The following is a 14,248-nucleotide window of genomic DNA, read 5'->3' as shown; positions in this document are numbered from 1 at the left end:
TTTTACTTTTCTTATCTGGTTTATTCTAGTTTGTTTTATTCTATTCTAAGAGTGGAGTGACCTGTCAAGCTTTTGACAGGAAACAACAGTAACTGCTCTCAAGGCCACCGAGCTGCCAGGACGTTTTGTTCTGCTGTCAAATACAGACATATAGACTGTGCTTGTGCGCTCGTGCGTGCACACACACACACTCACACACACAGTATAAGATGCTGCTACAAAGTCATGTAACCGTGCGTGCACAGACCCCAGAACTACCACACTGTCACCTCTGCATACTTTGTAATGTACCAAAACAAAGCACCTCTTTGTGACTTCAAAGTGGCGCTGCTGCTTTTGTAGAGGAATTGTTTTTTTGTGTTTTTTTTCATAGAGTCAAATTAAGTAGCAGAGGCAAAGAATCTCAAAGGTTCAAACACTCAAATTCTACTGTTTTTCTCTGGGAAATCTAGAAATACCTGACAACACACACACTGCATAAGTTCCATCCCCAGCCTGCCTGAGTGCTTGAAATTTAGAATCTCCACAATAGACCCAGTAATCATGTATTTATTTGTTATTGGACACAGACTTATGATGTGCTCAGTGTTGGTTTTCCTTTTTATCATCACAAAATCTGTAAAAGGTAATAAAGTTTTCATTCATTAACTCATTTTTGACAGCTGGGTTTTGACTGGTCCTCTCTGTTTCATGTACATACCAATCAGAACCGTCAACTTGACATTTACGTTCTGGTAATAGCAGTCTGTTAGAAGCATTACATTCATTCAAGCCTTGATATGGATATTTAATTAAAAAATCCAGGAGTTTTTCTCGAAAGCTAAAAGAAACAAGATTAAACAGTCTCATGACCTGAGTTTCAATACAACACGGTGGACATAAGTAGGTTGTGGCCCTGTTGTAAGTTTACCTGTGCATGTTTTGTGTATTTATCATCAGACAAGAACGTATGATTCTGGACTTTTCTGCAAAATCATACCATATGTTCAATGACAATGTTTTCCGGTCTTTCGTTTTACACTATCTACACATCGCAACTACTGTATAGGCAAATATACTATGTTTTAGTTCCCCAACTCTTACCATACCTTAACCACTTGTCTCAGACTAAGGAAAATATTATGTTACAGTTAATAAACAGTTGAGCATAAAATTCATCTTTGTACCATAAAATTTTCAATTGCATTGCATTTAAAGTAAATAACGAGTTTAATATTTATGTAGCAGATGATGATTGTGCCAATATTAATGTAAATTATAGGAATACTGGAATGGAGTATTGGTCAGCTTGTCCTCATTCCTTGCTTGGTCAGTGATTTCAGTGTCAGATACTGATGCCAAAGCCATCTGTTGCAGCAATATGAGACTTTATAACATGGCTGGTCAGCAGCTGTTGCAGTGGTATGATACGCCGCTGAACTGTGTCAGTTGCTGGTAACGATGTATTAATAAGGAGATGGAAAGTCCCAATAGGGCGATCGGGAGGGGGGGTGAATTGGTCCAACACACTCCAGACTTTCACTCAGGAGTCTGCTGTTCACTTCACGTATAAATGCTAAACCGAACAGTGACTTTTTTTTCAAACATAACCATGTGCTTTGTTACACTAGGAAATAAAAATAAGTATGATGTGTTTTACTGACGTATGTTTATGTCGAAAAAGACTGTATGCATCTAAGGTGCTGGAACTGTATATTTCCTGTGAAAACGAAGGGGTGATTCGGAAAGGTACGTTGCAATTAAGAGGTGTAAATTGACATAGCATGCCAGGACGTCAACAACAGATGCAGGAGAATACCGAGCGTGTCATATGTAGGCCTGAACAGCACTGATGAAACTGCAATATCTGAAGAGTTGGGGTGAAAGTGTATTAGGGCTGCACCTAACAATGATTTTTTGTCGATTAATTTATGGATTTTTTTTTGATTAATCAATTAATTTGTTGATTATTTTTTCAATTGATCTAACTGTTATTTTTTTGATTAAACGATTAATTAGTTGATTATTTTTTCAATTGATCAATTTTTTTTATTACACAATAAATAAAACAACAAATTTACTCAAAATAACATTTTAAAACTTGTCATACACTGCAGGGCATTATTCCCCAACAAAAAATAGCCCAGTCTTAACTGGTAATCTGTTTTACAGTCTGATATAAAGTCTCTCCAAAATAAAATTAATGCAAGAGCTTGTTCCACTCAAGTAAAAGGAATGTAGTACAATCTACATTTAGCAATCCAACAGCAAAATAAATAAAACAATGTAAAGTTCAAGTCACTTAGCAAAACAGTTACTCTTTGTTACAGTAACAAACCTCAAATCTAGCAGTCCAACAAAACATCTTACAGTAAAATTAGTGCAATTTGAATAACACTATAACTTTTCTCTAACAGAAATAATTATAACTAGTACATTCTTTCTGCATCAAAATAGTCCAGCCTTAACTGGACCTTAAGGCATACCGCTGCCTGCTGATATAAGTGCTGTATTTTCATATTTATAAGCACATATTCCACTCATTTATGAAGTTATACAAGCTCCTGCACAGCTGACAACCCCATCCTGTACATGCTTCAAAATAAAATGCATTGTATCAGCAACTGATTGCATTCTGTCCACACAGACACAGTCAGATAGCTTTTGTTTTGAAAGGGAAACAAGGAAGTTTAGATAAAACAAACATCTTTGTATTTTCTCATCTCTGTGACAGAGACTTTAAATTACGGTATAAAGTGGTAGAGTTGCGAGCATCATCATCAAATGGCGAGCCACTGTTTCTGTAGATGTGCTGCAGCTGACACGCAGCTCAGACGCGCCTGACAGGCGCTGATCGGGCGAGCAGTGTGCACGCGATACCTTGATACATGAGCGCCGAAACAAAAAACAACATGCCCAGCGCTGCTCATGCTCTCATTACGCGCGCTGTGTGAAACGGTGCGATGCGTCAACGCCCCAGAACTAGGGTGTGTTGAAAAAAAACTCCTTGTGCTTCTTGCCCAGGATGTTGGCCCTGGAGGTGAATTGCCAGGTGATGAATAATCAAATAAATATAAATCCTAGAAATACTAGGGTAGACTTTTCAGTAGGATCTTATTGTTGTAAAAAAGTTGTGATAAAGATTCAAAATGATAATTTTCATGAGCCATGGATGATGATACAAATGCACATTAGTTAGTGAACCTTGTGAAAATGTAGTTGTCCAGCCTGTTCTTATTTCCAGGGCTTCAAATACCGAAGCTTTGTCATGGCCCTCTGCATATTATATTGATGCCAAACACACTCTTTAGCATCTTTATGAGACGCACCTGGCTCTCAACTATCTCCTGTATTTGTTCTTCTATTTCATGTACGCGTCTTTCTGTAATTTGTATTTGTATTTTTCTTTTTGCATTTCAGCCCTGTGCATTTCAGTGCTTTATAAGTCCTATCTATAATTATTATTACAGTAAATCCATGTGCAGCAATACTTAACTAAAAGTAACAGATACAGTATAAACAGCAAGAAAGTCTGTGAAGGATGGAGGGAAAAGACTGCAGTACATCCTGTGAGAAACCAAAAGTCAACAATGTTTAAATGGCACGTTATGTCACTATCTATGTCCACTGTGAAAAAAGTCAGTGTTGTGCTAAAGTTATGTGATTTACGTACTTTTGTCACCCACTGATGTCACTCATATGATGTATTTACGTCACATCCCGTTATGTATCAAACACACTTGTTTTGAGCCAAAACCTGATCTTTTCTCTCAATTTAACCAACACATTTTGTAGCCTAAACATAACCCTGACTGTTCATTAACCACATTACAATGTGTATCAGCCATACGTCTCAGATCTCACAGATCTCACAGATACGCTGAAGGGTGTCCGACTATAAGAGGCTTGATAAAGCATCAGTGTTTGATGACTGAGACCACAGTGTGATGTTCAGATCCTTGGTTTGTGTTGTGGTGTCCCTGGCTGGAAAAAACAGAGCTAAGTTTTTCAGAGTTGAGCAAAGATGTAATCAGCAGGATTCTGTATGTTATGTTTCATAGACATGGGTACCCAACGTTTTCAGCCTACTGGAGGAAAAACACTTAAACTTAGGAAATCAGCCAGGTTCAGCAGCTTTAATGTGTGATGCAAGTCACCAACAATCTCAAACAGGCAATATGGCAGTGGCAGTGTGGGCACATATGGGGAATAGAAGTTTAATTCAATAATTCACATATTTACACATTCCAAGAGGGCACTAGCAGAAAGTTTTTATGAAGCCTCTTTGTATGCTGCCTCTGAATAAATATGTGAATTATTGAGCGTAACATCTGCCTCAAAATATGCCCCTGTTGTGGATGTCAAGCTGAATATGTGCAGCATTCCCCAAAAAGAAACCTCACCGCCTACATTCAGAGGAGAAGAATTAAAATCTCACAATGCCAAGGCTTCAAGTGCTATTTGAACCCAGAAGATTTGTGTAGCTGTTGGTCAAGTTGTGTTTCTCTGCTACAACTTGTGATGTGATGAGTGGTTTAACCCTTTGAAACCTGAGCAAATTAGTTTGATTTCTTTCAAAAACAGAGGTACAAGGAAACAAGGAACTTAACAAGACATGGCCAAAAAATTTAGCAAAAACAAAAAAAGGAAAAAAAAAGTCATATGTAAATTACCTGACAATAAGCAAACATAAATAAATAAAAGAATAAAACAAAATAAACAAGAATTGCCTAGAAAATGACCCAAAAATGAAGTATTTATTGTATATATCATGTTTTCTTCCATACCATAATTTAAAATGTAAAAATATTACTGTTGTTAATTAAGTTTTGGATATTTTACCCTATGTTTTTTGGCTTATGGCACTAAGTTTGTACCCAAAAGAGGGGCTCCTTCTGTCATTTGGATGTAGTTTTGGGTATGAAAAGTCAGGCACAGAACTAGGGGTAGGTGAATATAGGAAATATACATAACACAATAATTATAACAACATTTTATTCAACTTTACTGTAACTATTTTTTATTGAACTTCATGCTTAACTTTATTTAAAATTATAACAGTATTTCATTAAACTTTAATATAACACACAGCACTTTATTTGTAATTGTGGTTCATTTAATAGTTTTATATTTTAGTACTTTACAGTAGTTTAGAGATTTCAAAATATCGAGATTTATATATTGTGTATAGCAATACAGCCTAAAAATATTATTTTAATGTTATTATTTTAAAGCCATGCCTTACAGGCCCTATCGCCCAGCCCTACCCTATAGGATACAGTAGCGTTTTTTTGACATGACTTGTTAAAATAATTCCCAATGAACAAGAGTGAATTTTCTTCTCTTCTTTCACCCCAAAACTTACTGTGCTCTCGTATATTTCTGTTAAAAAAAAAAAAAGCACAGAATGAACAAGAAACAGCACTGCAGAGAGAATCAGGAAGTTTCCAATATTGGCTCTTAATTTTCAAGTACTGTTTTCATTAACCCATGTACCATGCTAAATTTGACACTAGTTGCTTTTTAGAAATAAAGTTGCCAGGAGGGTCTGAAAAGTCGCTAAATATAGCAACACAGTCGCCAAGTTGGCAACACTGTGCTAACAAGCTTACCATATCAACCAAAATGTTGTGTTTACAGCTTGTTTCTGCTGCCCCTAGTGGCCAAACAAATCAGCTACTACAGGTTTACTGGGAGTTTATCCCATGCACCCACTTCATACTAGAAATAGACCAATCCCCAACAGTGAGGTAAACACTGCTCAGTGTTACTGGCCTTTGGATTAACAGGATTGTAGAAATGCTGGAGAGTATTTCTAAATACAAGCACGCACGCACGCATGCACGCACATCCTGTACATCAACACTCCACTGCATCCACCTGCTGATCCAATGCCATTAGCCATGGATACGTGGTGCTAAGCAGCGGGCCAAATCAAGCACTCTGCTCTGTACTTCACAGGGCCAGGATGAAGGGTTTTGGAGAGCTAAAGCCCTAAAACAAAGAGAGAGACAGCCAGGATCAAAGACACCAGTTCCATTCACAGTGTACTTAGAGGCCTTTGTAGTGCTATCTACCCCCTCACTTCATCTCTCATAGTACAGACCGTCTGGGCCTTGATCCTGGGCTTGTCTTGCTTTCTCTTCCCATGTTTTTAATGATCATAATTTGACAAAAATGCTATGATGAATTTTCATCAAAGCCATGATTTGATGTTTAATTTGGAATAGCTCAATGAAAATGGATTTTTTTTTTTAAAAAAATCTTCTATATCACAAAACATTTTACTGTGACAAGACCTGCATGCTATGCAAGGTTCACTGGTCTGCACTAAAAAGCTAAAAAGTTTGTACTAATGAGAGTCGAGACTTAACAGGAGTTCACATGCCCCCGCCTCATCATCTGGAGTTCACCACATTAATGATCGCCCATGATTTCTATCAGTAATGAAGGATATTTTAATTAATCATTTGTTCGTCACATGGAATTACACAAGGTACAACTGCAGTGAAATGTGATCCAACTGTTTAGCATTGCTGATCATCAGTAGTAAGTGAATATGCATTTAAATATTCAGCCTGTTCTCATTCCATATTCATAAAATACCAAAACTTTGACAGTGCTTTTAGTGTAAGATCAGACATGAAAAGCCACCCTTCACATTTGCATGAAATGCCGCAGGACAGTGTCAGGTGAAAACACATCTGGACACAACCAATCGTGGTGTTTTTTATACAACAGTGGACGTCCGGACGGTATCTGCCACATCACTGGACGACATGGCCGGGCGCAACCACTCACATCTGCATGCAACGTGGCAGGATGGCATCAGGTTGAAACTTTGCCAATATCGACGATTTAAGGAGAGCGAGGGCGCTTATGGTGTGGATGGGAGGGGTGAGGGATGGGTCCAACAAACCCTGGGCTTTAATGCAGATGTCTGGTGTTAAGCTTCCTGTCTGATTGTGGTGTTTTTTTTCTACACCTTACCATGTGCCTCCCTACGCTTAATTCTAACTGTCTGTGCCAGCATTTGTTGACGTCACGTCATTTGGAAGTATGCATCTTGCTCATGATATGTTGAGATAGAATGGTGGATGGATACATTTTGCTTCAAAAATATCCATTTGATCACACTAGTCACAAGTCTAGTCACAGTCACGGGTGTAAGAGTGCCCTGAAAAATGTCCCTTAAGAGTCAGACTGCTATAGGTGACCACTCTTATGTTTACTCCACCTTTGTTCATATCTGCTTTTGCATTAAGTGTTGTATTTAATCAACTACGTCATCCTTCCTCACCTTTTCTGATTCCAACATCATCAAGTATTAGCAATTTTATCACTGCATTTTCAAGGTGGGAATATCATGCTATTACGCTGCTTCACCATTCTGTTTATATGACCGCAGATAGGGGCAACAGAGTGGTCTCACCTCTGAGCTAGGGGCAGAGGGAGTAACAGTGCTGAAATTAGGTCTGTGTAAAGCCTGAAGCTGGAAAGATGTGACCATGGGTATGAAGGTGTGACGTTTTCATCATGTATTATGTTAGAGATCACACCGCGGGAAATTTAAAAAGCACCTTTTAACTTTTAGCTGTTTAGCATGCTAATTCAAAGAAGAACAATAGCTGCCATAAATGTCCACATGTTGGGAAAACAATGAGATTTGGAGGCTCCTTGTCCTCCAAAGGACGAGATCAGCTGCCATACAACAGAGACAATAAATGATTTTGATAGAAATGTTTTGCCTTTCTTGTCTTTTAGAAAGTGCTTCCAATTTGTATGATATGTGACACACTAAAAGTAGATGCAGTTGTGTTACATGTCCCGCCTGTCATTTTTTTTTAATTGCAGGATGCTGGATGTAGTGTATAATTACACACTGGTGCATCATGATACTGCCTTCATTTGGTTCTGTCTCAAAATGCAAAGGAGGCATAAAAAAGGGACTTTGTTGCTTCTCAATAGCATGATCGCTGTGTAAAAAGGGCTAAGATTTGTGGTCCAGCAACTATCAGCTCTTACCAGCATCTGGAAGTTGTTTGAATTTAGAGTCTTCATTATAAACACTGCTAAATAACTGATTATAACAGGAGTGTGTTGTGACTTGGCTTGTTTGTCGGCTTATAATATAAGCATTTTTTGCATCAATTTGTCCATGGCTGTATAAAATTAGGAGCAGGTTGATGTCAACAGATTTTAAGAGAATTGACGTTAGCAGGTCTTAAAAGTCATAAAGCTTTTTGTGTGAATGCACCTGTGAATGCACCTGCTCTATATGCCGCCATCTTGAAAAGGTTGTACCTTTATGACAACTTGTTTTGGTTTCAGCATAGTCTTCCTATTCAAAAAGTTCAAAATAATCACCTTAAGCCAAAATATTTTTTCTTTAAATGCATGAAAGCTTTAAACAAGCTAATGTTCTAAACTGAGGCTGAAATAGAGAAAACACCAACTACTCTCTTACACACACACACACACGCACACACACACACACACACACACACACACTGTGCCTTAAGAACGACCAAACACACACACACACACTTAGACAAATAAGGATGAGAATGGTGACAGAAGTTCCAGAACACTGAGAATTCCGAGACCTTACTTTCTTCCATCCATCGATTCTACCAGCTCAGTACAGACTTGGCATCCACACTGAACACAGCACGGAGATTATCTGCACTAACATATGAACATTTTTCCACGAGAGGAAAGCAAACCACTTTTACTGAGTAAACCTGATTTACAGAAAGCTCAGAGCAACCCAGCTCATCTGAAAACGTCTGAAAACAGACTGGTAAGTGAATGCACTTCACCAAAGATTAAGCACTAAATTGGTTCAGAGTTTAGAAATTGATTTGCACAATTTAATAAACATATTTAAAGGGTGATAAAGAAGTTTTTTAGTGAAACAGCACCAGTGATTGAGTTTTAGTGTGAGGTAGAGGATCGGTAGTATCTGTTCAGATTTACACAGAAACAAGATGAAAACTCAACAACCAAAAAAATAGCAAAAAACAGAAGTTTTGTTGGTGTAAGGCATATTTTATATGAAAGAACAAGAGTTGAGCATATTTTATGGCATAGTGATCTAAATATCTTCAGTTAATTCACACATTTAGAGAAAAGCATTTCCCTCCTAAAATCCAACTGTTTTTATAGTTTAAACTTATGGCTGTTTTTTGTGGTAAAGAGAGAGGCTTGTATTTGAGGTTTTTCAGATAATACCCTCCTTCAAATTTTATAGCAAGTGAATTCAATGCACTTATTGAGAATGCATGCAAGCAATTTAAAATGTTTGTAGCCACAGAAACATGTGATGTGTCAAACTACTAAGTCTCATGTAGCCATTATGTGAATGTATCACATATGTCATATGGTATCATTGAGAATTAGGGATAGCACATCTACTAGCACAACAAACATTTTAAAAAGTAGAAATTGAAAGACTGGAAAGAAGCACGGGGATGCAAACATCAATAATTCAAAAGTTTCTATCAGCAAAATTGTGAGAGTCATGAACAGAACTATGACAAATCATCATAGCTTTGTTTGCAGCGTCAACACGTTATAAAAACTAATGTTATAATTCATAAAAGGGATAAATAAGTATGTATTATTCTGTAAAGCAATATTAAGAACTAATGTTTGATTCCAAAATTCCTGAAAGGTGATTTTTTTTTTTTGTTGTTGTGGGAAAACTGTGCACACACAAGTTTTTGTGTGTGCACAAGATAATATCTTGATGTCAGTTACAGTGATATCCACACTTTTTTAAAAAAAATGTGTTGAAATTCTCAATACAAGACTTAAAAAGCATGTGTAGCTCTACTTGTTGTGTTTCAAAACACTCTTTCGCAAAGCTTACATTTCTCTAATGTTTATGTTTCTTCACTAGATTTCTGACTCAAGTAACATGGACAAAGAAGCAGAGAACATGGATGAAATCCCCAGCTCTCCTGCATTCTCCATGATCTCGGAGTTCTCTGAGACTGACAACATCCCTATCTCAGAGGACATTGATGAGAATCTTGATTATATTGATGAGCTGTTGCAATTGTATGATCTTCTGGAGGACGAAGAGGACACCTTCCCCGGGCCCCAATCGGCCATCAGCGAGGACAGCAGGTGTCCCTCTCCTGACTCAGAGATCTCAGAGGTGATCACACCATTTGAACTGAATATTGATGAGGTGATCGCAAACGTCTGCCAAAGCTACTTGTATCCAGAGAACCTGGAGACAGAGGCAGATGATTTTGGAGAAGAAGAGGAGGTCCAGACTGTCGCAAGACCTGCCTCCTGTGCCTCTTCTTCCTTCACCAACCTCAAGGTGGATTATGAGGATGTCAAGACGTCGGAGTCCACCGAGGCTGCCTGGACACCAGAGCCCACTGAGGCTGTCCAGACATCAGAGCCCACCGAGGCTGATTTTATTGATGAGCTGATGCAATTGTATGATCTTCTGGAGGATGAAGAAGATGCCTTCCCTGTGCCCCATTCGGCCTCTTCTGACTCAGAGATCTCAGAGGCGATCACACCACTTAAACTGAATATTGATGAGGTGATCGCAAACGTCTGCCAAAGCTACTTGTATCCAGAGAACCTGGAGACAGAGGCAGATGATTTTGGAGAAGAAGAGGAAGTCCAGACCGCTGCGAGACCTGCCTCCTGCGCTTCTTCTTCCTTCACCAACCTCCAGGTGGATTATGAGGATGTCAAGACGTCGGAGTCCACCGAGGCTGCCTGGACACCAGAGCCCACCGAGGATGTCCAGATACCAGAGCCCACTGAGGTTGTCCAAACACTAGAGCCCACCGAGGGTGTCCAAACACTAGAGCCCACCGAGGCTGCCGGGACACCAGAGCCCACCAAGGCTGTCGTGACACCAGAGCCCACCAAGGCTGTTCAGACACCAGAGCCTATCAAGGCTGCCAGGACACCAGAGCCCACCGAGGATGTCCAGATACCAGAGCCCACTGAGGGTGTCCAAACACTAGAGCCCACCGAGGGTGTCCAAACACTAGAGCCCACCGAGGCTGCCAGGACACCAGAGCCCACCGAGGCTGTCCAGACACCAGAGCCTATCAAGACTGCCGGGACACCAGAACCCACTGAGGATGTCGGGACACCAGAGCCCACTAAGGCTCTCCAGACACCAGAGCCCACTGAGGCTGTCCAGACACCAGAGCCCACCGAGGCTGTCGGGACACCAGAGTCCCGTGCCTTGAATCCACTGCTGCAATGGAAAAGGTGTTTTAGTGGACAGCGGAGGAACAGGATTCACCCAGCTCCACTTGTACATTTGGATGCTGTCAAGTCAGCCAGCACTGACGAGGATCAGACACCAGAAGACACCAGAGATGTTTCATCTCCATCTTCCACGGGCTTGAGTCCATCAGATCATCAGGTTGCTGAGGTCACACTTCAGCCTGACTCTGAGCGTCTCAGTAATACCAGCGTTGACGCTGATAAGACCAAGGCCAAGAGGAGCAACCGCTTCTCCAGCTTCTTCAGAAATATCTTCTCAAAGGTATGGAAGCATTAACAGGAAAACTCTAGTCAGTGAGACTATTTTAAAAGTACACAAGAATAGATGAGACCACATCTGACCAGATAAGATGTCAGATGTTACACATCGACAGAGACACTATGGAAGACTCACGATGATCTGTCTCAGCTGGACTTGTTTGTTCTTGTGGATGTTTTATCTCTCATCCAAGAGGCTTCATCACCTTTGAACTTCTTTCCTGCTAACTAACCTGAATTTCAAACTTAGTGCTTCTTTGTCCAGAAGCTTTGTGAGTTGTGAGGTGATGAAGTTTTTCAAGGCCAAATAAGACCAGTTGTTTTTGACACGAAAACATCTTCTGGTTATGTTTTTGTCAAACTGTAGATATTTATTTGTACTGCTGTACTGACATGTTATGTTTGTTTCTATTACTTTAAAAAGAATGAGGAGAAGATGGAGAAGAAGAAGGTGCCTTCAGCATGGGATGTGACCAAACAGCCTCCTTTTTGGATGCGGCTGGTGAGCTGCGGCTCATACAACTCTACATTTGAAGACTAAAGATCTGATCCGACCCCCCTTTTTTATTTCCTCTCTCTTTAAATTTAAAGAGAGAAAAAATAATAAATTTAAAGACATTACATGCATCAAAATTAAATTCATTTTTTCAGTGTTTTAATATTTAATTAACGACTTAAATGATAACCTACGTGACAGCACAGGCTCAGTGAACTTGAGAAAGAGGAAGATAACACGATTAATGCAGTTTAAACAACATTTTACTTGAAACTCAAATATGATGTGGTGGTGTTGTTCATGCAAAAAACAAATAAGGAAACCAAACCAAAAGGGTAGATGGTGACAGAGAGAAAGACAGAATGAGAAGCCTGTCTAAAAACAGTCCAGGAGGAAATGATCAAGTCCGAGGCTCCGCCCATCTCTACCTGCAACCAATCTGTAAAGAGAAACGCAAGAGACGGCAGGAGGAGCACTGATAGGGTCAGGGGCCATCACATTCAGGAGTCTAAAGAAACTGGATTTTTCCCGTTCAGACTTAAGTACAACACATGTTGTCTTTTGCTCATCAGTTGACGGCCACACAGGGGAGCGCCAAACAGACAGAAGTAGAATAGAGCTGAGTCATGTGTTTTATGAGCTTATTTACTGAGTGAATCCACTCTGAATATTAAGTGCAGCTCTCAGCAGGCATTAGTTGGCCAACATTGCACATTCAGGCAAAATCTTCAAATTTTTGCCCTCTGACAAAACACATCCATACAGTATGTGACTCTGACCAAACTTCTATTGACATTTTCACTGTGGTGTAAAAGGTGGCTAGAGGGATTTAGCTAGTTACCTTTATTTTGAGAGTCACAGCAGCAGCAGAGTCAGTGAAATTCAATGGGCATGCCAAGCAGTTTGTCAAGCCAGTGTTTACTTTACTTTTATAACTATAATGCAGTGGTGCGGTAATGCATTACTTGAGTTAACACTGAGTATTTTCCAGGTGTTTTTAAATAAATTTTGTTCAAATTTGAAACAATAACTCTCTTTTTCATAACTTACTATTATGTTGCCTCAAGGCAACTTACCCCAAAAAGTATTCCCCAAAAATGTTTTCTTTAAAATTTCTTTATTTGGTCTATTTTATGACAAAAAAAACCCACTACAACATTTTTTTCCAAATTGGCATCATAACACGTACCATAGAGAGTTAAGCAAGCTTTACGTTTGGGGGAATAATACTGACACACAGGGTAACGGTGTACGCATACGATGTGTCCCTTATCTCACATCTTTTTCTTTAATTTTGATATATTTGGAATTCATAGAACAAAAAAAAAAAAGATTTAGTTTGTTGGATATGGCTTTTCATTTGTAAGAGGAGGACTGAGAAGATTGAGACTGATTGAAAAGTTACACATAGTCTGGTTTCAAGGGGAATAGCCTGGAAAAGTATGATATGATAATATGAGAAGCACAGGAAAACTGCTTCAACAAAGCAATAAAAGCTTGAAATGAACCAAAAGTGATAAAACACTATGAAGGGATATCTTGCCTTGGAACAAAATGTTGGATAGATAAACAGTCCAACAAACATTGACATTTAGGTAAACTTTTAATATCTTGTATTTATGACGTTGTCACAAAAGCAGGTTAAAGTGCAAGTGCAGAAATTCGATGATTCATATCGTTTCAATGAAAATAAATGCCAAAGGTTCAGTTATAATCAGCCAAAGGTTCAGTTATAATCAGCTTTTGTAGGCAAATATTTCAGCTTTCATTTAGAGTATCTTGTTCATCAACAAAGTCAAACCCAAAATATCTCCATCACCCCGGACTATTTCAAGCCGTTGAAATTTGGTTCTTCGTTTGATGTTAAAAAAAAAACAAAAAAAGGGATACCAGTAAGCTGTAGTCTGAATACAACACCCCCACCCTAAACACACACACACACACACACGCACGCACACACACACACACACACACACACACACACACACACAAAACATTTAGTCAATATCAGCCTTCCTGATAAACATCAATGGTGGAGAGCCTTGTGAGCATGAAGGACAGTCATCCACTCATCCAGTCATCACTTAGGATTGTCCACTTCCTAACCAGATGTCCTTGGAAAAAATACTCAGAAATATTCATTCTTCTAGGAACAATAATACCTTCACAGTTCTCTTTGTAACCTACACTGAAAATCTAGTGGGCCCTTTTCCCTCCACAGGTGAGCTATATATGGAGGCC

The 14,248-nt window shown here is 39.2% G+C and overlaps 1 protein-coding gene across 1 annotated transcript in view; it reads right to left on the bottom strand.

The window, feature by feature from the left end:
* Positions 1-14,248, bottom strand: part of LOC121962737 (inactive N-acetylated-alpha-linked acidic dipeptidase-like protein 2) — a 498,032-nt gene that overhangs the window by 114,892 nt on the left and 368,892 nt on the right. The gene's annotated exons all lie outside the window — the stretch shown is intronic.

The sequence above is a fragment of the Plectropomus leopardus genome, chromosome 3, assembly GCF_008729295.1.
Source record: "Plectropomus leopardus isolate mb chromosome 3, YSFRI_Pleo_2.0, whole genome shotgun sequence".
In the NCBI taxonomy this organism is placed as follows: domain Eukaryota; kingdom Metazoa; phylum Chordata; class Actinopteri; order Perciformes; family Serranidae; genus Plectropomus; species Plectropomus leopardus.
Note: the sequence above shows the minus strand (reverse complement) of the source record. Positions and strands in the feature narration are given on the sequence as shown.